Consider the following 26,477-nt stretch of genomic DNA (forward strand, 5'->3'; position numbering starts at 1 on the left):
GGGGAGTGTTGGACTCCTGCCTGCAGGGGGCCAAACGGAGGTGGGGGAGGGGCCAATCCCAGGAATCTGGGTAACGGTTCTGATCCTGCCAAAGGGAGGGAACCCTGTGGGATATGGGCCGGCACCAGAGTCAAATGGTGTCTCAACACGTACCATTGGGTCCGGGATGAGATACGGGAGTATCTCGACGTGTGCGTGGTACCTCTACACGACTAGGCGGTTGCCAGTTGAACGATAGAGGTAGGCAGGGCCGGGATTGAACAAGCCCCGTCGGGCATCGCATGGGGCCCCGGAATTGGGTTGGATTCTGCCGGGCTGTGGTCATACCGTGGGATTCGGTATCTTGTGGGAGCCAATCCCAGGAATCTGGGTAACGGTAAACACGGGCGGGAGGTGAGCTTGCCTTATAACGCTCGGGCGCCATGCCTGCAGAGCATGGTAGGACTGACTCGCTAGCAGTCTGCCTCAACCAGTAGGTTACTGGTAGGCACTCAGGACTTTGGTCTGGCCGCGCAGTGGGCGTATCCCACTCCCTCAGAGAATGGGGGTTACATCGTTTCGGCGAGTCAGAATTAGGGGACAAATTCTGACGGTGCACTACGTGCACGAGGATCAATAGCGTATATTGAGGAACTACGGGCGGGGGGTGCGATACATTTAAGCGGTGCCCGTCCATTAAATTGACCGAACGGTCGCGGACATGCTCCCCATGCATGGAACTAAGCGTGGCATAGTAGACCACTAGCTCCTAATGCGTCTTTTAGTTGTTATATTAATATCCACTGGATTAAGGTGAAAGTATAAAATGGATTTGATGATTGCCAAATTGACGTCACCTTGGTAAGTCATTATTTTTTAATATTTATTAATATTAAATTAGATTATAGCATAGCGTCGTCTTCAGGAGCAAAGCTCTACAAGACGTGAACGTACAGCTTAACGTCGGATTTGAAACACATGAGCTCCTACCATGAATCAAACCTCGTTCGAGAAAGGCGCATACGCTAACCACATACAGTAGCAATGAGGAGCTCAACCTTTAGTAATATGTATATTAAGTTGTAAAATTATATTCGTTTAATTTTCACAAATATAATTTTCACAATGTAAAGCATTCGCTGGGCACGTTATCTTGTTTAGAAACAAAACGCCTATCTCTTATATTTCCGTCTCGGGGTTGGACTGCGGGATGATAGAAATCCAAAAAAGATGATTTTATTATATTTTGTACAGTAGATGTGCTCCTTCATAATCTCCGTGTTTGATAAGAATGAACCTCCTTGGCTCACAAAAATGTACACGTAATATAATAAACCATGCACATTAAATGCCAGACTAATATAGCAAACATTGAAGATGCTCCCCAAGAAAATTATCTTCGGCCGCTGTGGAAGAGGCAAATGGTGGCCATAATAATTATAGATGTTTCTGAGTCATTATTTCTAATAAAAGACGTGATTTTGGACTGTTTTCGTAATAGTTGTTAAAATAGCTACCGACGCCCATGTTTTGGGGTGAGGGAAAAAAAATAAGATAAAAAATTCGAGTGTTTGTCAATGTCAGTCTTTTTGGCATAGAAATTATGAAAATAATGAAATAATGACTGTATTTTTTTCTTTTTTTAAAAAAAGGTAAAACGAAAAAAGAAAAGAATGTAACTAAGTATGAATTGTGAGTTAAAAGCTATTGGTTTTGTGTTAGCTACTTCGTTAGCTTTACTGCAGGAAAAAAAGGTGTATTGCTTTGGTGTGTGCTGGTATGACGTCAGCTATCAATCGTGTGACAAGGCGAACCTTCACGGTTGCTTCGCTGTGTGGAGAGAGGCAGTTGTGTTTGAGTTCTTTAACCAAGGTTGTCTTTCGCTATCCAGGAAAAGTCTTCCTTTGACAAGGTTGAGTGGTTCATTCAACAAGACAGATTGGGAGTTTGAAAGGAACAATTTTTACCTAGAAGTTGACTTTATTACAAAAAATAATCTTTGATAAGGAATAGTTGTTGCTTCGTCTTGACTTCCGTAACGAATTCAGTTTAACAATAGTTGACTTTTAATTCGATGGGATAATTTTCCAGAGTTTGAGTGAAAAGAAAAGGACAATAGCATGCTGTTAAAACGGCATTTTAATCGTGCTTCAAATTAAGGATTCTGGAATTTGTAATCTTTTATGGATTATATCACCGTTGAGTTTAATTGCTTGAAGTTGAATGCAGGACTTTCGCTATTCTGTGAATGGTGCTGGTTATTGAGTATTCAGCTGAATGGACAGGGCTAAGAGTTCGACAGTCGATTTCCCTTTTGTGTCAAAGCATTTCTGAATGTGTGGAAGTAGTAGCAATAGAGAGCTTGACAATTTACCAAGGGCCAGGAAGCAGTAAGAACGGTAAGTGAACGTAGATAGTACCTTTAGACCCCTCTTATCTGTGTCAATTAACTGTTTTTTTGTGGGTTGTGAAATTTGGTTCAAATTGGTCGATTCGTTCAGATTAGTTTACCATTTCTAAATGGCGAGATTTCTGCTTAGATTAAGAATTATATTGCGTTGCAATAAATTCTTCAATTACTGATGGGTCTTAACTGGTCCAGAGTTTCTTTTTAGTAGAGGTTTTGTAATAATTAAAAAGAGTAATACCGATTAATTATATCTTGAACCCATTTTGAATAAGCAATCAGTGCTTTTGAATGGGAAACCGATTGATAGCTGACTCAAAGGGGAAATAAATAAATATATTAGTTAACTGAGAACTGACAGTTCAGTAACAATTTTCTTGAATCTTGTAAGAGTAGAACAATTACGTTTGCAATAATTAATTTAAAAGTAAGTTATTGGAAGGCAATTTGGTAATTTGTGGAATTAATATTTGTGTAAGAATTCCTACAAGAATCAGCAGTTTGGTTGAAGTCAATACTAAATTCCTATGTAAAATTTCCAAAAAAAAAAAAAAAAAAAGAGAGAGAGAAAAAGAATTTGTAGTTTAGAACTATAGATCAATTGTTAAATGGAGACTTTATTTAGAAATTATTCTCTTTAAACTTGAATGTTATTTAAATTGTTGAAAATCCTTGTTGTTGAATATTAAAATCGTTTGAATAGCTGTTCCTTTAATGCTAAAAATTTTAATAAATTGTTAAATCGATTTAACCTGATTTTAACTAAGTTGAGCCATTTTCAAGTATTCTAGTATAACTAAATATCAGAAGGTTTGAAGAAAAATTATCACAAATCTATTTCAGGTATTTAAAGTAGTGACCATATTTTATGGTAAGTGGTGTTGCTCGTTATATATATTTTTTTAGCCTTGTGAAGCAACCCTCCGTATTCGATTTGCTTTTGGAGGCATGTTACGATTATAGATTCTTTGGCTATTTCCATTTTGCAATCGGAACAGGAGTGAATGCGTTACAAAATAGGAACTCAAACACTACTACACCACAAAATTCACTACTTTAGCTTTTGTCTCCATTAAAAAAAAAAGTCTCCATTTTGATGTTCGGAAATAAATTTCTAGGACTTTGTTGCTGTAAATTATCTCCTAAAAATCGTTGTGATTCAATTTAATGGTATTTAGTGTGCGAATGCTTTCAAATCTAAACGGTTTGCTGTGACTCGTGATGGTTCTGTTTCCGTGTTAGTTATTTGTTGTAGTGTAGTGGTAGTGTTAGATTTAGTAATTAGAAATTTTGTAATTTTTTGGATTTATTTGTTAATGTATTGAAAAGTGTTTATTATAGTTATTGCTTTAATTGAAAGCTTTCATTACACTGCATTAAATAAAAATCTGATAAATTTAAAAATGACTGAGCGAGAAGATATTGTCAGAATTCATATTGAAGATGTTTGCATTAGGTTAATTTTACTAGTAATGATATCTCTTCTTTTTCAAACACGCGAAAAATGTAAGTTCAAAAATTTTAATATTGGGAATATTATAAAAAATAGCACTCGAAAACAAAATTATTCTAAATATTATATATATATATATATATATATATATATATATATATATATATATATATATATATATATATATATATTAAAATACAGGATTTACGCGTATATGTTTCGTGGCATTGGATCTGGGACAGTACGTGTGACCCCATCACGTCCTCAGTGGGGTAGGTAGCTTCGGCTGCCGTACCTACCGGGGGGGTGAGCCCTTGGGTATACCCCGAAATGGGCAACTATGCCGTGCCCTTGGGTCCGGGAGATAAGGATGCGTGGTACCTCAACACGCTAAAAAGAGTGGGTAGCTGGTGTGCAATGGGTGGGCGGATCCGGCGCCCTAACGAAGGAAGAGTGTGGGTGTCCCTTCTAATGGTGGCTTACACGTACCATTGGGATTCGGACAGGTAGCCTCGCTACAACGTGTACGTGGTACCTAAACATATAAAAGATAGGTAGCCCCGTATTATTTGCGCGGGCCTAGCAGGGGAGACACGGCTCCCAAATGACAATGTCTGCCTTGAGCAAACGGTCTACATCAGTCATTGGCTCTGGTAATGTACAGTGTACCTCTACCGTAATTAGAGGAAGTCCCGTATTGTTCGGACGACCCTACCGAGAGGGGAGTGTTGGACTCCTGCCTGCAGGGGGCCAAACGGAGGTGGGGGAGGGGCCAATCCCAGGAATCTGGGTAACGGTTCTGATCCTGCCAAAGGGAGGGAACCCTGTGGGATATGGGCCGGCACCAGAGTCAAATGGTGTCTCAACACGTACCATTGGGTCCGGGATGAGATACGGGAGTATCTCGACGTGTGCGTGGTACCTCTACACGACTAGGCGGTTGCCAGTTGAACGATAGAGGTAGGCAGGGCCGGGATTGAACAAGCCCCGTCGGGCATCGCATGGGGCCCCGGAATTGGGTTGGATTCTGCCGGGCTGTGGTCATACCGTGGGATTCGGTATCTTGTGGGAGCCAATCCCAGGAATCTGGGTAACGGTAAACACGGGCGGGAGGTGAGCTTGCCTTATAACGCTCGGGCGCCATGCCTGCAGAGCATGGTAGGACTGACTCGCTAGCAGTCTGCCTCAACCAGTAGGTTACTGGTAGGCACTCAGGACTTTGGTCTGGCCGCGCAGTGGGCGTATCCCACTCCCTCAGAGAATGGGGGTTACATCGTTTCGGCGAGTCAGAATTAGGGGACAAATTCTGACGGTGCACTACGTGCACGAGGATCAATAGCGTATATTGAGGAACTACGGGCGGGGGGTGCGATACATTTAAGCGGTGCCCGTCCATTAAATTGACCGAACGGTCGCGGACATGCTCCCCATGCATGGAACTAAGCGTGGCATAGTAGACCACTAGCTCCTAATGCGTCTTTTAGTTGTTATATTAATATCCACTGGATTAAGGTGAAAGTATAAAATGGATTTGATGATTGCCAAATTGACGTCACCTTGGTAAGTCATTATTTTTTAATATTTATTAATATTAAATTAGATTATAGCATAGCGTCGTCTTCAGGAGCAAAGCTCTACAAGACGTGAACGTACAGCTTAACGTCGGATTTGAAACACATGAGCTCCTACCATGAATCAAACCTCGTTCGAGAAAGGCGCATACGCTAACCACATACAGTAGCAATGAGGAGCTCAACCTTTAGTAATATGTATATTAAGTTGTAAAATTATATTCGTTTAATTTTCACAAATATAATTTTCACAATGTAAAGCATTCGCTGGGCACGTTATCTTGTTTAGAAACAAAACGCCTATCTCTTATATTTCCGTCTCGGGGTTGGACTGCGGGATGATAGAAATCCAAAAAAGATGATTTTATTATATTTTGTACAGTAGATGTGCTCCTTCATAATCTCCGTGTTTGATAAGAATGAACCTCCTTGGCTCACAAAAATGTACACGTAATATAATAAACCATGCACATTAAATGCCAGACTAATATAGCAAACATTGAAGATGCTCCCCAAGAAAATTATCTTCGGCCGCTGTGGAAGAGGCAAATGGTGGCCATAATAATTATAGATGTTTCTGAGTCATTATTTCTAATAAAAGACGTGATTTTGGACTGTTTTCGTAATAGTTGTTAAAATAGCTACCGACGCCCATGTTTTGGGGTGAGGGAAAAAAAATAAGATAAAAAATTCGAGTGTTTGTCAATGTCAGTCTTTTTGGCATAGAAATTATGAAAATAATGAAATAATGACTGTATTTTTTTCTTTTTTTAAAAAAAGGTAAAACGAAAAAAGAAAAGAATGTAACTAAGTATGAATTGTGAGTTAAAAGCTATTGGTTTTGTGTTAGCTACTTCGTTAGCTTTACTGCAGGAAAAAAAGGTGTATTGCTTTGGTGTGTGCTGGTATGACGTCAGCTATCAATCGTGTGACAAGGCGAACCTTCACGGTTGCTTCGCTGTGTGGAGAGAGGCAGTTGTGTTTGAGTTCTTTAACCAAGGTTGTCTTTCGCTATCCAGGAAAAGTCTTCCTTTGACAAGGTTGAGTGGTTCATTCAACAAGACAGATTGGGAGTTTGAAAGGAACAATTTTTACCTAGAAGTTGACTTTATTACAAAAAATAATCTTTGATAAGGAATAGTTGTTGCTTCGTCTTGACTTCCGTAACGAATTCAGTTTAACAATAGTTGACTTTTAATTCGATGGGATAATTTTCCAGAGTTTGAGTGAAAAGAAAAGGACAATAGCATGCTGTTAAAACGGCATTTTAATCGTGCTTCAAATTAAGGATTCTGGAATTTGTAATCTTTTATGGATTATATCACCGTTGAGTTTAATTGCTTGAAGTTGAATGCAGGACTTTCGCTATTCTGTGAATGGTGCTGGTTATTGAGTATTCAGCTGAATGGACAGGGCTAAGAGTTCGACAGTCGATTTCCCTTTTGTGTCAAAGCATTTCTGAATGTGTGGAAGTAGTAGCAATAGAGAGCTTGACAATTTACCAAGGGCCAGGAAGCAGTAAGAACGGTAAGTGAACGTAGATAGTACCTTTAGACCCCTCTTATCTGTGTCAATTAACTGTTTTTTTGTGGGTTGTGAAATTTGGTTCAAATTGGTCGATTCGTTCAGATTAGTTTACCATTTCTAAATGGCGAGATTTCTGCTTAGATTAAGAATTATATTGCGTTGCAATAAATTCTTCAATTACTGATGGGTCTTAACTGGTCCAGAGTTTCTTTTTAGTAGAGGTTTTGTAATAATTAAAAAGAGTAATACCGATTAATTATATCTTGAACCCATTTTGAATAAGCAATCAGTGCTTTTGAATGGGAAACCGATTGATAGCTGACTCAAAGGGGAAATAAATAAATATATTAGTTAACTGAGAACTGACAGTTCAGTAACAATTTTCTTGAATCTTGTAAGAGTAGAACAATTACGTTTGCAATAATTAATTTAAAAGTAAGTTATTGGAAGGCAATTTGGTAATTTGTGGAATTAATATTTGTGTAAGAATTCCTACAAGAATCAGCAGTTTGGTTGAAGTCAATACTAAATTCCTATGTAAAATTTCCAAAAAAAAAAAAAAAAAAGAGAGAGAGAAAAAGAATTTGTAGTTTAGAACTATAGATCAATTGTTAAATGGAGACTTTATTTAGAAATTATTCTCTTTAAACTTGAATGTTATTTAAATTGTTGAAAATCCTTGTTGTTGAATATTAAAATCGTTTGAATAGCTGTTCCTTTAATGCTAAAAATTTTAATAAATTGTTAAATCGATTTAACCTGATTTTAACTAAGTTGAGCCATTTTCAAGTATTCTAGTATAACTAAATATCAGAAGGTTTGAAGAAAAATTATCACAAATCTATTTCAGGTATTTAAAGTAGTGACCATATTTTATGGTAAGTGGTGTTGCTCGTTATATATATTTTTTTAGCCTTGTGAAGCAACCCTCCGTATTCGATTTGCTTTTGGAGGCATGTTACGATTATAGATTCTTTGGCTATTTCCATTTTGCAATCGGAACAGGAGTGAATGCGTTACAAAATAGGAACTCAAACACTACTACACCACAAAATTCACTACTTTAGCTTTTGTCTCCATTAAAAAAAAAAGTCTCCATTTTGATGTTCGGAAATAAATTTCTAGGACTTTGTTGCTGTAAATTATCTCCTAAAAATCGTTGTGATTCAATTTAATGGTATTTAGTGTGCGAATGCTTTCAAATCTAAACGGTTTGCTGTGACTCGTGATGGTTCTGTTTCCGTGTTAGTTATTTGTTGTAGTGTAGTGGTAGTGTTAGATTTAGTAATTAGAAATTTTGTAATTTTTTGGATTTATTTGTTAATGTATTGAAAAGTGTTTATTATAGTTATTGCTTTAATTGAAAGCTTTCATTACACTGCATTAAATAAAAATCTGATAAATTTAAAAATGACTGAGCGAGAAGATATTGTCAGAATTCATATTGAAGATGTTTGCATTAGGTTAATTTTACTAGTAATGATATCTCTTCTTTTTCAAACACGCGAAAAATGTAAGTTCAAAAATTTTAATATTGGGAATATTATAAAAAATAGCACTCGAAAACAAAATTATTCTAAATATTATATATATATATATATATATATATATATATATATATATATATATATATATATATATATATATATATATATATATATATTAAAATACAGGATTTACGCGTATATGTTTCGTGGCATTGGATCTGGGACAGTACGTGTGACCCCATCACGTCCTCAGTGGGGTAGGTAGCTTCGGCTGCCGTACCTACCGGGGGGGTGAGCCCTTGGGTATACCCCGAAATGGGCAACTATGCCGTGCCCTTGGGTCCGGGAGATAAGGATGCGTGGTACCTCAACACGCTAAAAAGAGTGGGTAGCTGGTGTGCCCTGGGTGGGCGGATCCGGCGCCCTAACGAAGGAAGAGTGTGGGTGTCCCTTCTAATGGTGGCTTACACGTACCATTGGGATTCGGACAGGTAGCCTCGCTACAACGTGTACGTGGTACCTAAACATATAAAAGATAGGTAGCCCCGTATTATTTGCGCGGGCCTAGCAGGGGAGACACGGCTCCCAAATGACAATGTCTGCCTTGAGCAAACGGTCTACATCAGTCATTGGCTCTGGTAATGTACAGTGTACCTCTACCGTAATTAGAGGAAGTCCCGTATTGTTCGGACGACCCTACCGAGAGGGGAGTGTTGGACTCCTGCCTGCAGGGGGCCAAACGGAGGTGGGGGAGGGGCCAATCCCAGGAATCTGGGTAACGGTTCTGATCCTGCCAAAGGGAGGGAACCCTGTGGGATATGGGCCGGCACCAGAGTCAAATGGTGTCTCAACACGTACCATTGGGTCCGGGATGAGATACGGGAGTATCTCGACGTGTGCGTGGTACCTCTACACGACTAGGCGGTTGCCAGTTGAACGATAGAGGTAGGCAGGGCCGGGATTGAACAAGCCCCGTCGGGCATCGCATGGGGCCCCGGAATTGGGTTGGATTCTGCCGGGCTGTGGTCATACCGTGGGATTCGGTATCTTGTGGGAGCCAATCCCAGGAATCTGGGTAACGGTAAACACGGGCGGGAGGTGAGCTTGCCTTATAACGCTCGGGCGCCATGCCTGCAGAGCATGGTAGGACTGACTCGCTAGCAGTCTGCCTCAACCAGTAGGTTACTGGTAGGCACTCAGGACTTTGGTCTGGCCGCGCAGTGGGCGTATCCCACTCCCTCAGAGAATGGGGGTTACATCGTTTCGGCGAGTCAGAATTAGGGGACAAATTCTGACGGTGCACTACGTGCACGAGGATCAATAGCGTATATTGAGGAACTACGGGCGGGGGGTGCGATACATTTAAGCGGTGCCCGTCCATTAAATTGACCGAACGGTCGCGGACATGCTCCCCATGCATGGAACTAAGCGTGGCATAGTAGACCACTAGCTCCTAATGCGTCTTTTAGTTGTTATATTAATATCCACTGGATTAAGGTGAAAGTATAAAATGGATTTGATGATTGCCAAATTGACGTCACCTTGGTAAGTCATTATTTTTTAATATTTATTAATATTAAATTAGATTATAGCATAGCGTCGTCTTCAGGAGCAAAGCTCTACAAGACGTGAACGTACAGCTTAACGTCGGATTTGAAACACATGAGCTCCTACCATGAATCAAACCTCGTTCGAGAAAGGCGCATACGCTAACCACATACAGTAGCAATGAGGAGCTCAACCTTTAGTAATATGTATATTAAGTTGTAAAATTATATTCGTTTAATTTTCACAAATATAATTTTCACAATGTAAAGCATTCGCTGGGCACGTTATCTTGTTTAGAAACAAAACGCCTATCTCTTATATTTCCGTCTCGGGGTTGGACTGCGGGATGATAGAAATCCAAAAAAGATGATTTTATTATATTTTGTACAGTAGATGTGCTCCTTCATAATCTCCGTGTTTGATAAGAATGAACCTCCTTGGCTCACAAAAATGTACACGTAATATAATAAACCATGCACATTAAATGCCAGACTAATATAGCAAACATTGAAGATGCTCCCCAAGAAAATTATCTTCGGCCGCTGTGGAAGAGGCAAATGGTGGCCATAATAATTATAGATGTTTCTGAGTCATTATTTCTAATAAAAGACGTGATTTTGGACTGTTTTCGTAATAGTTGTTAAAATAGCTACCGACGCCCATGTTTTGGGGTGAGGGAAAAAAAATAAGATAAAAAATTCGAGTGTTTGTCAATGTCAGTCTTTTTGGCATAGAAATTATGAAAATAATGAAATAATGACTGTATTTTTTTCTTTTTTTAAAAAAAGGTAAAACGAAAAAAGAAAAGAATGTAACTAAGTATGAATTGTGAGTTAAAAGCTATTGGTTTTGTGTTAGCTACTTCGTTAGCTTTACTGCAGGAAAAAAAGGTGTATTGCTTTGGTGTGTGCTGGTATGACGTCAGCTATCAATCGTGTGACAAGGCGAACCTTCACGGTTGCTTCGCTGTGTGGAGAGAGGCAGTTGTGTTTGAGTTCTTTAACCAAGGTTGTCTTTCGCTATCCAGGAAAAGTCTTCCTTTGACAAGGTTGAGTGGTTCATTCAACAAGACAGATTGGGAGTTTGAAAGGAACAATTTTTACCTAGAAGTTGACTTTATTACAAAAAATAATCTTTGATAAGGAATAGTTGTTGCTTCGTCTTGACTTCCGTAACGAATTCAGTTTAACAATAGTTGACTTTTAATTCGATGGGATAATTTTCCAGAGTTTGAGTGAAAAGAAAAGGACAATAGCATGCTGTTAAAACGGCATTTTAATCGTGCTTCAAATTAAGGATTCTGGAATTTGTAATCTTTTATGGATTATATCACCGTTGAGTTTAATTGCTTGAAGTTGAATGCAGGACTTTCGCTATTCTGTGAATGGTGCTGGTTATTGAGTATTCAGCTGAATGGACAGGGCTAAGAGTTCGACAGTCGATTTCCCTTTTGTGTCAAAGCATTTCTGAATGTGTGGAAGTAGTAGCAATAGAGAGCTTGACAATTTACCAAGGGCCAGGAAGCAGTAAGAACGGTAAGTGAACGTAGATAGTACCTTTAGACCCCTCTTATCTGTGTCAATTAACTGTTTTTTTGTGGGTTGTGAAATTTGGTTCAAATTGGTCGATTCGTTCAGATTAGTTTACCATTTCTAAATGGCGAGATTTCTGCTTAGATTAAGAATTATATTGCGTTGCAATAAATTCTTCAATTACTGATGGGTCTTAACTGGTCCAGAGTTTCTTTTTAGTAGAGGTTTTGTAATAATTAAAAAGAGTAATACCGATTAATTATATCTTGAACCCATTTTGAATAAGCAATCAGTGCTTTTGAATGGGAAACCGATTGATAGCTGACTCAAAGGGGAAATAAATAAATATATTAGTTAACTGAGAACTGACAGTTCAGTAACAATTTTCTTGAATCTTGTAAGAGTAGAACAATTACGTTTGCAATAATTAATTTAAAAGTAAGTTATTGGAAGGCAATTTGGTAATTTGTGGAATTAATATTTGTGTAAGAATTCCTACAAGAATCAGCAGTTTGGTTGAAGTCAATACTAAATTCCTATGTAAAATTTCCAAAAAAAAAAAAAAAAAAAAGAGAGAGAGAAAAAGAATTTGTAGTTTAGAACTATAGATCAATTGTTAAATGGAGACTTTATTTAGAAATTATTCTCTTTAAACTTGAATGTTATTTAAATTGTTGAAAATCCTTGTTGTTGAATATTAAAATCGTTTGAATAGCTGTTCCTTTAATGCTAAAAATTTTAATAAATTGTTAAATCGATTTAACCTGATTTTAACTAAGTTGAGCCATTTTCAAGTATTCTAGTATAACTAAATATCAGAAGGTTTGAAGAAAAATTATCACAAATCTATTTCAGGTATTTAAAGTAGTGACCATATTTTATGGTAAGTGGTGTTGCTCGTTATATATATTTTTTTAGCCTTGTGAAGCAACCCTCCGTATTCGATTTGCTTTTGGAGGCATGTTACGATTATAGATTCTTTGGCTATTTCCATTTTGCAATCGGAACAGGAGTGAATGCGTTACAAAATAGGAACTCAAACACTACTACACCACAAAATTCACTACTTTAGCTTTTGTCTCCATTAAAAAAAAAAGTCTCCATTTTGATGTTCGGAAATAAATTTCTAGGACTTTGTTGCTGTAAATTATCTCCTAAAAATCGTTGTGATTCAATTTAATGGTATTTAGTGTGCGAATGCTTTCAAATCTAAACGGTTTGCTGTGACTCGTGATGGTTCTGTTTCCGTGTTAGTTATTTGTTGTAGTGTAGTGGTAGTGTTAGATTTAGTAATTAGAAATTTTGTAATTTTTTGGATTTATTTGTTAATGTATTGAAAAGTGTTTATTATAGTTATTGCTTTAATTGAAAGCTTTCATTACACTGCATTAAATAAAAATCTGATAAATTTAAAAATGACTGAGCGAGAAGATATTGTCAGAATTCATATTGAAGATGAAAATGATTGTAGGAATTTGATAACTTGAGACCAGACTGGGTTCTCTTCTAATAGTACTTTTAGCAGAGTTAGTATGAGGTTGACACCTCCCCAAAATAGTTTTTTTCAGGTGGCTAATGATACCGGAAATTGCTCAGCTGATTTTAATAACTCTTTGACAAGTATGGGCAGGTATAGTTTGCAGAAGCCGAATATAATTAATGTTAGTCGTGTTGTACAACCTCCGACTCCAGTAATCTTAGGGTATGAAGTGGATGGGACAGACAGAATGAATGTTCGTTATAGCAATCAAGATTTTTCTCGGATTCCTAATACGAGGCAGGTCGGTTTTCAAATTTCAGAAGACAGTTCAGATTTAGGAAATAGAAGCAGAGTAAATAGTAACTATGCTAGATTAACTGATTATTATAAAAGAATATCTACTATGAAAATTCGACACCGACAGGGATGTATAGAACTGGGAGCCCCTTGCCTCATGATTATAATTATTTTAGTTCACCTTCAACAAATAGGATAGAGAATAAGAACCCTTCGGTTGAGTCTTCTGATCCTAGCTACTGTTAAATTCATTGACAAATATGCATTCCAGAAACTATTAGAATCGTTGGAAGGTAGATTAAAAGGTTTTGGAAAAATTGATGGAAAACAGTTTGGTAATTTTCGAAATAATGAGATTTTTAGAAAAAATCGTTGAAGAAAGTTGTTACCCTGTTGCAATATTATACAGTGTGTTATTGTCAAAGAGCGAGGGTCAGTTTCAATTAGAAATACAAGCTCTAAGTGTAAATGTTCCATGGGAAGTATTTAGGTCTAGGATAGTTGATAAATTTATAACTGACACCGTAAAGCATTCGCTAATTTCCGAAAAAATTTTTCGTAAACAGAAACTTAGTGAAACAATAGACCAATTTGTAGAAGATATTTATTTTTCGACTGTTGTATTGAATTTTGGAGTTAGTGAACCTCAGTTAATTATGATAATAATGGATGGAATGAATCCATCAATCAATGGAATGGATCCATCAATGAATCCATCCAAATTTAAATTGTTTCCGTCTTGGATTCCGCGATATTTGTCTGAATTAAGGAAAACTTGTAATGATTATGCTAATCATTATCGAGAGCATTTAGAATATATGAAAAAGGTTGGTGCTAAATCTGGTGCATCTGTTTCGGCAGTCAGTAAGGATTACAGTTTTTCCAATTATAATAATCAATCCGAATGTCGTAAAAGAGATAAAAATACGAGGTTTACTGAAAAATCAAAATCGGGATATTCGAATCGAGTCTCGTTGGCAGAACCTGAACGTTTTGGAATTATAGTAGGCCTATTCCTTCTCAGACTAATGACGCCGTAGCTTCCTTTGTTGATGCTTTCATTAATAATAAACGAGTGCGAATTTGTTTGGATTCTGGATCATCTTATAATCTCGCAACAGAAGAGTTCATTAAGAGATGTGGGTTGGTGCATCATCTTGTAGAGACAGCCTCGGAAACTATTCGTGCACCCTTAGGATCTGAATTTCTTTCAAATAAGGAAATTTGTTGTGTGATAAATCTTTCTGGGTGGTTCGAGCGAGTTACTTTTAAAGTTGTAGCGGATTTACCTTGTGACTGTATTTTGGGATTCCCTTTTTTTGAGGGCGACATCTTCAGTAATAGACTATTCGAAGAATAGACTCCTACTCAGAAATAATAAAAAGACTGTGCTTCTTCATTATGATTTGGGTGTTGCAAATTCGATTAGTGAAAGAGACTTGGAAAAAGGAGGGTTTAGATCTGGTGGTCGTGCTGACCAGTTTAATTTATTGAAGAATGGTGCTTCTGGGAAGATGTCTTCGTTATTTTTGAAGAAGTTAGGATCAACTAATCGACGCGATTTCTCTGTTCAATGTGACATCGAATTAAATAGTGTTGAAAAGAAGTTGTTAAAAATATCTGTTCCGAATCTTGAGCAATTGAAATCGCTTAGAACTTTGTTCAATGATTTGGATCAGCCAAATCATTCGTCGAGTTCTTCTGTGCATGAGATAGGATTGTCAGTGGACTTTGATTCAGTTATCGATCAGGGAAAAGAATTTTTTTCGGAGAATCACTCTACTCATCAAGAGACTTTGGGAAAAAAACAGATAACTCGTGAAAGAATAAATAAGGAATTTGGGAGTAATCTTTAAGATAAATTAGCAAATGGTCAGAATAAAGAATAATTTCGGAATAAAGATGAACTAAGTGAGAAAGTGAACAGCATAGTTAAGAAAATAAAAAGAAAGAAAAAAATTCATCGTAAATCAGATTCTACCCAGTTGGACAATAGTTTGGTTGGGGTGAATGAAAAGGATGATAAAAAATTATTGGTAGTGTTACCTAAAGATAAATCCAGCGATACAGTTTAAAGATAATTTGAAAATTGTAGATCTGAAGAATGATAGTGACTCCAAAGTTTCGGATTTGGATATAGATCAATCTAATAAATTTTATGAATTAGTTAGGAAGAATAGGAAGCTTTTTCCTTCGGGAATTAAAACTATGGAGTCAAGGTCTGGAATTAGGAATTCAGAAAATAAGGTAAGGTCTTATTTTGGATAAGTATCCTGAAAGAAAAGTTCAGGATTTTGTCGACGGGATTCCGAATGAGTATTCTGATGTGATTACTGATAAAATAGGATGTGTAAAAAATTTTGAAGCTTAATTATATCTTCAAGAAAGAAAACCTTTTAAAGATAGGCCATTTTCTGTCCCTCGAAACAAAGAAAGAATATTTGATGATTGTATTAGAGTTAGTTTTCCAAGGAATTCTAGTTGAGGTTGACCATTCTAATTTTGGTAGCAGCTGTTTTCTTGTAAAGAATAAAAATAATACTTATCGTATCGTGGGGAATTTTTGTAACGCGAATTCTTTAATTATTGATGTTTTTCCTTCCCCTAATATGGAGGAATGCTTAGTAAGTTTAGCAGGGAAGAAAGTGTTCTCATTGATCGACTGTCGTAAAGCTTATTTCCAGCTCTCCCTTCATAAGGGTTCACGCGAGATAACCACGATAGTCACACCCAAAGGTAGTTACCAATATACTAGAGTTCCGGTTGGAATAAAGACAGGAAGTAGTTTATTATCACGTGCAATGGAAAAAATTCTCGGAGATCTAAGAGATCAAGGAGTACAAATTTATTTTAATGATCTCCTTTTAGGAACACAGTCAATAGAAGAACAAAAGAAAATTTTGAAAATTGTATTGAATAGGTTAAGGGAAAATGGAGTTACAATTTCTCCGGACAAAAGTTTATTTTTCTATAAGAAAATTAAATATTTAGGTTTCATTGCAGATGGCAAAACAATAGAAATTGATCCATCGCGAGTAGCAGCAATAAAAAAACATTCCTCCTCCTAGAAATAGGAGAGGAGTTATAAAAATATGTGGGATCTTTAATTATTATTCAAAGTTTGTAGGTGAATTGCAGGAGTTAATGGCTCCAATAAGTGAATTGCGTTCCACTCGCAAGAAATTTGAATGGACTAGAGAGCATCAAAAAACTTTAGATAAACTCAAGGAAGTATTGATAAATAATGTTGTCGTAAAAACACCAGACTTAAATAAGACCTTTATTTTACACTGTGACGGATGTGGAAAAGCCATTGGAGCTTGTCTGTCACAATTAGATAGCGAAAATCGATTAATTCCCGTGGCATATTTCTCGAGAAAACTAACTGAAGCGGATCGTCACCGCAGTATATACGAAATCGAGTTTATAAGTCTGGTTAAAGCTATAAATCGGTTTCGCCACTACCTGTGCAAGGAGTTTATTGTGTATACTGATAATAGAGCATTATCTTGGATTCTAGGGAATTCGAGAAGATTGCTTAAATATGGTATCCTAGTTGAAATTCTATGCCAATTTTCGTTCAAAGTAAAACATATTAGATCGCAAGATAACTTAGTGGCCGATTTCCTTACCCGAGTTTACGATCCGTATGAATTTGTCCAAGTGGATGGTCCGGTAGGCATGGCTATTATGAGAAAAAATATAAAAATTGCTAATAGTTGGAATTTACCATTAGTGAAATAACCCATAGGGGAATTGCAAAGAAAGGACCCATAGTTGTTGAATATTATAGAAAGAATAGGGTTCGGAGAAAATGTACGAAACTATGTAGTCAATAATGACATTTTCTTGAAGAAAAGTAGAGCCTTTAATTGTCCCTATAAAATTTGTATTCCTAAAGACCTTCAAAAATTACTTATTGAATATTTTCATGATTTGGTATTGTCTGGTGGACATTCGGGTGCGTATCGGACCTTAAAGAAGATAATGAAAAAATATACGTGGGAAACTTTAGTAGAGGACGTTAAAGATTACGTTAGATCATGTCCTCAATGTCAAAAGGTAAAAGATAACGTTAAGAGAATGGGGCCCTTAATTTCTATATACTCTAAACGAATTTGTGAAAATTATATGATAGATATAATGGGGCCAATGCCGGTTTCTAAGGGCTTTAAGTTTGTACTAATTGGAGTAGACAACGCCACTAGATATGTATTTTTGGAGAAACTACGAGTTTTGAATTCTCGTTGTGTTTGTAATAAACTATTAGAAGTATTCAGTAGGTTGGGTTTCCCAGAAAGTCTTTCTACTGATAATGCTTCTATTTTTGTCTCGCATTATTCAACATCTTTTTGTTTAGTATTGGCATTAAGCATATTCGCATTAGCCCATATCATGCTGAGGCAAATCTATCAGAAAGGTTTATCAAAACGTTGAAATATTCTTTGAGAGCATATTGTTCAAGTAACCAATCTAATTGGTCTGATTACATCCCGGAAATTCAGTTTTCCTTAAATCTTTGCGAACATTCTGGGCTGAAAGCTGTACCAGCTGAATTATTCTTAGGACGTCCGTGTAACACCCCATTGGAAAATCGCTGGTAGGTGAACAGTCCTGAATTATTTGAATTTAATAGATCAAAGCTGTGGGAAAATGCTCTGAAGAATATGGAAAATTCGTGGAAAAGAAGAAAGGAAATATTATCTAAAAGTAGAGGACCAGTTGTCATCCAAGTTGGAGATCAAGTTCTGGTAAGATCTCATATAAAGTCATCCTTAGAAGATAAGGTAACTAAGTGTTTATCTGATAAGTGGGATGGCCCGTTCAATGTCAAAAATTTTTTGACTCCAAACACAGTATTGGTGGCAGACCAAGATGAAAATGAAAACTCTTTTAGAAGAGTTCATGCTTCGGAAGTGAAGAAATATTTCCCACGTCGTCAAACCAGTTAAACTATTGATTGTTTGTACAAGGTTTGAAAACATTCATTAGAATTTGATTAAAAATCTATGTAACTAGGAGATAATAGATATGCCATATATTTAATAATGTTTCTATCAAGTACTAAAGAAATTTAATAGTTCTGTTTAGGAATTTTAATTTGAATGTTGAAAAATTTTAATATTGTATGTAAAGAATTAAATTATTTTAGACCATGCTCAAACAAGTAAAAATAAAATTTAATATGGCTAGCCAATAAGAAGTATTTGGTGAAATATTTAAATTTTAATAAATTTAATGATTGTAATGTGTACACATTTTAATGAATTTTTCTATTTTGTTGTTTGCTGTGAGTGTTTCAGCCTTCCAGATGTCGAAAAATTTCCTGCGAAAATTTTTCTTCCTTGGCGGGGGAGTTTGTGGCAGAAGCAAATGGTGGCCACAATAATTATAAATGGTTCTGAATCATTATTTCTAATAAAAGACGTGATTTTGGACTGTTTTCGTAATAGTTGTTAAAATAGCTACCGACGCCCATGTTTTGGGGCGAGGAAAAAGAAAAAAAATAAGATAAAAAATTCGAGTGTTTGTCAATGACAGTCTTTTTGGCATACAAATTATGAAAATAATGAAATCTTGTATACTGTATTTTTTTCTTTTTTAAAAAAAGGTAAAACGAAAAAAGAAAAGAATGTAACTAAGTATGAATTGTGAGTTAAAAGCTATTGGTTTTGTGTTAGCTACTTCGTTAGCGTTACTGCAGGAAGAAAAGGTGTATTGCTTTGGTGTGTGCTGGTATGACGTCAGCTATCAATCGCGTGACAAGGCGAACCTTCACGGTTGCTTCGCTGTGTGGAGAGAGGCAGTTGTGTTTGAGCTCTTTAACCAAGGTTGTCTTTCGCTATCCAGGAAAAGTCTTCCTTTGACAAGGTTGAGTGGTTCATTCAACAAGACAGATTGGGAGTTTGAAAGGAACAATTTTTACCTAGAAGTTGACTTTATTACAAAAAATAATCTTTGATAAGGAATAGTAGTTGCTTCGTCTTGACTTACGTAACGAATTCAGTTTAACAATAGTTGACTTTTAATTCGATGGGATAATTTTCCAGAGTTTGAGTGAAAAGAAAAGGACAATAGTATGCTGTTAAAACGGCATTTTAATCGTGCTTCAAATTAAGGATTCTGGAATTTGTAATCTTTTATGGATTATATCATCGTTGAGTTTAATTGCTTGAAGTTGAATGCAGGACTTTCGCTATTCTGTGAATGGTGCTGGTTATTGAGTATTCAGCTGAATGGACAGGGCTAAGAGTTCGACAGTCGATTTCCCTTTTGAGTCAAAGCATTTCTGAATGTGTGGAAGTAGTAGCAATAGAGAGCTTGACAATTTACCAAGGGCCAGGAAGCAGTAAGAACGGTAAGTGAACGTAGATAGTGCCTTTAGACCCCTCTTATCTGTGTCAATTAACTGTTTTTTTTTGTGGGTTGTGAAATCTAGTTCAAATTGGTCGATTCGTTCAGATTAGTTTACCATTTCTAAATGGCAAGATTTCTGCTTAGATTAAGAATTATATTGCGTTGCAATAAATTTTTCAATTGCTGATAGGTCTTAAGTGGTCCAGAGTTTCTTTTTAGTAGAGGTTTTGTAATAATTAAAAAGAGTAATACCGACTAATTATATCTTGAACCCATTTTGAATAAGCAATCAGTGCTTTTGAATGGGAAACCGATTGATAGCTGACTCAAAGGGGAAATAAATAGATATATTAGTTAACTGAGAACTGACAGTTCAGTAACAATTTTCTTGAATCTTGTAAGAGTAGAACAATTACGTTTGCGATAATTAGTTTAAAAGTAAGTTATTGGAAGGCAATTTGGTAATTTGTGGAATTAATATTTGTGTAAGAATTCCTACAAGAATCAGCAGTTTGGTTGAAGTCAATACTAAATTCCTATGTAAAATTTCCAAAAAAAAAAAAGAGAGAGAGAGAAAAAGAATTTGTAGTTTAGAACTATAGATCAATTGTTAAATGGAGACTTTATTTAGAAATTATTCTCTTTAAACTTGAATGTTATTTAAATTGTTGAAAATCCATGTTGTTGAATATTAAAATTGTTTGAATAGCTGTTTCTTTAATGCTGAAAATTTTAATAAATTGTTAAATCGATTTAACCTGATTTTAACTAAGTTGAGCCATTTTCAAGTATTCTAGTATAACTAAATATCAGAAGGTTTGAAGAAAAATTGTCACAAATCTATTTCAGTTATTTAAAATAGTGACCATATTTTATGGTAAGTGGTGTTGCTCGTTATATATATATATATTTTTTAGCCTTGTGAAGCAACCCTGCGTATTCGATTTGCTTTTGGAGGCATGTTACGATTATAGATTCTTTGGCTATTTCCATTTTGCAATCGGAACAGGAGTGGATGCGTTACACTGCCCATGTCTGAAGGTACACCATTTCGCAACTCATTGGATACGATGTGGATGTATTCAAAGTCCACTGATTTACCCATCAAATTTAAATTTTATAAAAATATTCTCAGTGATTGCTAACCTGAGGAGAACTAATTTTTTTAATTCGATCGTTAAAGGAGCTTTTTTTTTTGCTTTTTCACCAGGTCTCGGTAATCGTCCTGCAAGAAAACTGAAGTTTCTACAAGTGGTGTTTCGCCAGTGAATTTTTTGACAAAGGGATCCTCCAGGAGATTTATTTAGGGGGAAATTCCTGCTGTTGTTATATACATACATAGATATAGATAGATATAAATATAGATAGATATAAATATAGATATACTGTATATATATAAAGATAAGTAGGAGCAGGTCTTTAAAATTAGTTCGGAAAGATAATATGAAAATCTGGCATACTTTGTAAGAATCTATCTAGTCTAATATAAATAAAATAAATAGTTTGTTTGTGTGTTTGTCTTTATGCGGCCTGCTGACCAGACGAGTGGACCGAGAGTTACCAAATTTTGGTCAGGGGTACCTTGGCCCTGGCCCCAGATCAAGACGAATCTTTTTTTTTAATTCGAACCAGGGGGTCTCAGGGGGCGCTTACAGGGACATGTAAAAGTGGTAGAAAGTGGCGATATTACTGTCGAATACATAGTTTTCGCGCTCGCTGAAATCAACGGTGAAATTCTGATCGCATAAACTCCCAAATTCACCAAATTTACCTTCGCTCGGATACCGAGACAAGTAAAAGTAATCCAGAATAACCGATATTAGTGTCAAATCCATAGTTTTCGCGGTTGCTAATATCGATGGTGAAACTTCCATTTGCGATGATTTGCAAATTCAGCTACAATTGCATGCGAGCCGGGTGTCAGCAGGGGAATACTGAGACATGTAAAAATAATCCAAAATGACCGATATTAGTCTAAATTCCATAGTTTTCGAGGTCGCTGAGATCAATGGTGACACTTGCATTAGCAATGACTTGCAAATTCAGCTACAATTTTATGCGGGCCGGGTGTTAGCGTGGTTTCGGGGGGGGGGGCGATGCACGCCCCACGGTGACCCACGGCGCGAATATGGTGAATTTGGAAGTTAATGTGATCAGAGTTTCACCATCGATTTCAGCGACCGTGAAAACTATGAATTCGACAGTAATATCGGCCATTTCGTACCACTTTTACATGACCCTGTAAACGCCCACCTGAAACCCCTTGGTTGGATTCCGAGATATGAAAAGTAATCCAAAATGATCGATATTACTGCCAGATTCATTGTTTCTGCGGTCGCAGAAATGAATGGTAATACTTTAACAGGCGTTGTCTTCCAAATACTGCCCCATGAGAAGAATGGGAATATGCAGCTGTCTAATATAAATAAAATAAAAGAGTTTGTTTGTGTTTTTCTGTCTGTGTGCGGCCTGGGGACAAGACGAGTGGAAAGAAAAGACGAAAGAAAAAAGAAAAGACGAAGAAAGAAAAGACGAAAAGAAAAAAATATTGGCCTTAACACGATTCTTGTGTTGCTATGCACCGCATGTTCCTTGCCACAGAAAAGATGCAGTACATTTTGCAATTCCTGTACATTAGCTTGATGTTTCAAGTCTTTTGTGTGCTTCTGAAGTTCACTTTTACCACAAAAGACCTCAATGTTAACGGGTCTTACATAGATTTGGTTCGATTCTCAACACGGACTGCAACTACACGTTAAATTGTAGATCCGAAAGCCACCTTTTGTTAAACCTCGCTTATTATCGCATAAGTTCACCGAGAAGCAAATGTTGCATTTCTCCATTTCATCCTAGCACGAAAGAAAACTAAACACAGCTGTAACACGAAGGAGCTATTTCGAAAAGAAGTAAGCTATACTTACGTCGAAAACAACTTCATAGAGATGTGCACCAAATGATAGAAGTATGAAGTATTGTTATCACGCAATACCACGTGGAAAACTTGGTCTATTATAATCTTTGCCTCCCTCTGTTCGCTCTTTCGTATCATGTGTATCAGATGGTTTTCATATTTCTTCTGATCATTAATGTGCGGGGAAAATACCAAAAAGCACCAAATAACTGTCTTTCCTTTTGTTTTGGAAACAACAAGCCCATTTCACGTGTGCGAGAGAAAATGAGCAGAGTAAGATCAGGTATTTAGTCACGGTCATTTCGCAGCAGGAGTCCATGGTTAAACATTTGGCTCGCTCTTTTCATATTGATGTGAAAATATACTCGCAAAACCTTACAAATACAAAAGGCTGAACTTCAAAGAAAGTTTTAAGACACATATAGTTAAATTTTCTCTTACATCTTTCTTCAGCAAAAGAGTCGGTTCACTGTATTCGAATAAGGGAAGGGGAAAAAAGGGTGAATTTATAGTTTATAGGGAAGTAACATTGTAAGTAACATAAACAATACATACCGCTTCCGACACTGTACTGAAGCATTTCTTTCAGCGGTTTATCACTAGATCTGACCCTCATCTCACCTCAAGTTGGAAAGTAAAAAGGGACAGACGTGTCCAAGATAACTGCGCACTTGAGTTTCAGTTCACAATAATAAAACTAGTGGGCAAGTAAAGTCTTTTGTAAGCTAAAGAAAACGGTGATGTTGAGAATGAATGAAATGCTGGAATGAAGTAACTGGAAGGAAACTAAAGAACCACAAGAAAGTCCACACATACGGTGTTTCAACGCCACAAAGCCCACTTGGCACCAGCTGGGTTCGAATCAGAGTCTTCTCACACCAATGGTGAAAGTTATCCCACTGAGTCACAGCGGCCCCGGGGCTAGGTCGAGTACACTTTACCTTTATAGTTTCTTAGTACATAAATGTTACGATTATTAAATAGATTTTCCTTAATGAGCTTCCTAAATCAATGCATTAAATAATTAGCGCGGTTTGATTGTGAACTTAATATTTTCTGTAAATTTAAAACTGATTACAAAATAAACCCGCAATTTTATTAGGTGAATATAAAATATACTCCCAGCACCAAACAAAACTATTTAGAATTGTCATGAAAAGAAAGAAAGAGAAAGCAAATAGCGTTGCAAAAAGATTAGTAAGTAAGTGAAATACATTTCAGACATGAATTTCGGAAAACAAAAATTACTAAACCCATTTCTCCTTCAGCAGTGCGCAGAATACATGTCTAGCGAATGAACACCTACATGATAACAGAGAGAAGTCGGTGTTAAGTCAACAACAAAAGAAAGCTAAATAAATTCATATTAAAAGTTATATCAGTGTGTAAATACGGAGACGCACCAAAGCTCGAAAACTTAATACACTATTACTCCTATGTATCAAGCAATCGTTCAGCTGTCATTTGAGAGGATGGAAATCCCAGGCTCCTGAACAACTATGTTACTAGAGTAAAATGAGGAGTGTATTTATCTTACAGTGAACTGCTTTGATGCAAGTGGCCTAACTCCAAAATTGAAATTTTCCAGGAGTCAAAGTTGAAGTTCAATATCTCATGGACAATCCATGTTTCTTTTATGTTGGGAACCAAAACCGTAACTACTGTATGTAGTTTATTGTTTTATGATTTAGTGTTTACAAAAATCCTTTTAAAAATATCTATAGAAGTGAAATATACCTATCTCTACTAGTTCTTGGCATCCAAGCAGTGCATTTATTGTAATATACCATATAAAATATTCTCGTATCATAATATGTGATGTACAACAAATGTTACATTATATATTATGAACATACGGAAATTAGAGAATAAATATTTGGAGAGCTTTGAAATGTGGTGTTGGAGGAAGATGGAGAAAATAAAATGGACAGAGAGAGCAACAAACGGAGATGTTTTAAAACGTATACGAAAGAAGAGGACACTTCTATCCACTTCTTTGTAGAAGGGCCAATTGGATTGGAACATCTTGCGAAGAAATCGTCTTAACACCACCATAGAAGGAAAGATGGAAAGGAAGCGAGGAATAGGAAGAAGAAGAACACAGCTGATCCAAGACTTGAAAGATAGGAGAAAATATTGGGAGTTAAAAGATAAAAAAAGGAAGATCGATAAAAGTGGAAAAAACCTTTCCAGGTCAAAATCTAAAATTGAATAAAAAATCCTCATTAGTCCCAGGACCTACCGAAAAGCAGAATACCTAATAATAATAATAATAATAATAATAATAATAATAATAATAATAATAATAATAATAATAATAATAATAATAATAATATATTATTATTATTATTATTATTATTATTATTATTATTATTATTATTATTATTATTATTATTATTATTATTATTATTCGTAACTCGTGATATCCTGCAATACATTAAAACCTCAAAATAGTTAGGAAAGCGAATAATCCAGAAGTTATTTAGTCTTATTGCGTTCATGGGAACGAAAACACTAATTATAATTATAACTATGCTAAATTACTATAGACTGCCAAATGTTCATTCAGAGAACTTATGAAGTTCACTTTATCGCAATATTTTTATACAAACTCCATATAGGCTACGGATAATAGTTTTATACAAAGTAGATAATCAATTATTATTTTTGTATTTCAAGTACAATCAATATCACGACATTAGTTTTAATTAACGGAATTGACCTGAAAATTAAATCTTGATCTCGAAAGATTAACTATGAAGTTTATGCGTTCTATAATTTTCTAAAGTAATAAATGCTGCAATTGGTTTCAAGGCTGTTTCTGGGTGAATACTTTGTTCAAAATAATACTCAAAATTATAGAAAGATTTTCGAGACATTCGAGTCGAGTCGAGATTTTCACGAGCAGTCTCGACTCGACTCGTATCTCGACTCGAATTCTAGTCGAGTCGAGATTCGAGACATGTGGCGACTCGAGCGCATCCCTAGACGTTCCTCTACACACTACACACTTATAGGTACTTTTAACATTCAATTAAAATTTTCATAATTCGAAAATATTTACAGCTTTCTTGTCTGTCACACCACGCAACAAATTACACGACCAATTAAATGAAAAATACTTCATTGCTGAAAATTCATCCTACAACGTTTTAGTGTCCCGAAACCGAAGCCGCTTGCAAAATGATCAGGTTCACAGGATCTCCTGAGCCGCTGCGGTCGGAACTTCAATCTATTGCAATTGTAATTAAGCACAAACTCGAGAGCACGACGAGTTGAAGTTGCTTTTCAATGCGAAAACAAGAAAGAAACTAAGATTTTAGACCGAAATCGTTTGTTACTAAATTGCTTTTCTCAACGTATTCGCAAGTAACAAAAGTAAGCGGGCTTCGATATCCAAATAAGTTTCTGCCAAAACATACAAAGAAACAATAGCACAATAGTTTCGATAACATTTGTGTGGTCCTTCGGCAGGCTACCCATCCCGTAAGAAGCTAAATCCTAAATTGTAAAATTGGTAGGAGAAAAGGGTAGTTTGGACTGCACCCGTGGCTGAAACAAAAGACTCGTAGCTGGCTTGTATAGATAATTGAATGCTGCATCTTGAATGCACATTTCCATTTACTGAATACCCATTTGTAAAAGTGAGAGAGAGTCTGACTTTTGCTCACCGTCCACTTTCGCTTTATTGCTGTATTTATCTCAGGAATACATATGTATATATTCTCCCTTCCGCCAAGTTGCGGGGTTGAATTTGGATTTAAACGGCCGGAAGTGTCACTGTTCATCTTAGACACCCCGGAAACTATCGATTCGACACTAATATCTGTGATTTTTAATAATTTTTATGTATATATCTCCTCCTTCCTCCAAGTTGTGGGGCTGAATTTTGATTTAAATGGCATCGGAAGTGTCATTGTTCATTTCA

At 36.2% G+C, this 26,477-nt stretch overlaps 1 protein-coding gene and 1 long non-coding RNA gene across 2 annotated transcripts in view; one reads left to right on the forward strand and one right to left on the reverse strand.

The window, feature by feature from the left end:
• Nucleotides 1-26,477, reverse strand: part of LOC145670282 (cGMP-dependent protein kinase 2-like) — a 508,984-nt gene that overhangs the window by 25,136 nt on the left and 457,371 nt on the right. The gene's annotated exons all lie outside the window — the stretch shown is intronic.
• On the forward strand, nucleotides 19,289-21,090 carry LOC145670283 (uncharacterized). Its single transcript, XR_014128251.1, has 2 exons — nucleotides 19,289-19,639; nucleotides 20,849-21,090. It is a non-coding gene; the product is annotated as an uncharacterized LOC145670283 (long non-coding RNA).

The sequence above is a fragment of the Thermobia domestica genome, chromosome 14, assembly GCF_964235325.1.
Source record: "Thermobia domestica chromosome 14, izTheDome1.hap1.1, whole genome shotgun sequence".
Lineage (NCBI taxonomy): Eukaryota > Metazoa > Arthropoda > Insecta > Zygentoma > Lepismatidae > Thermobia > Thermobia domestica.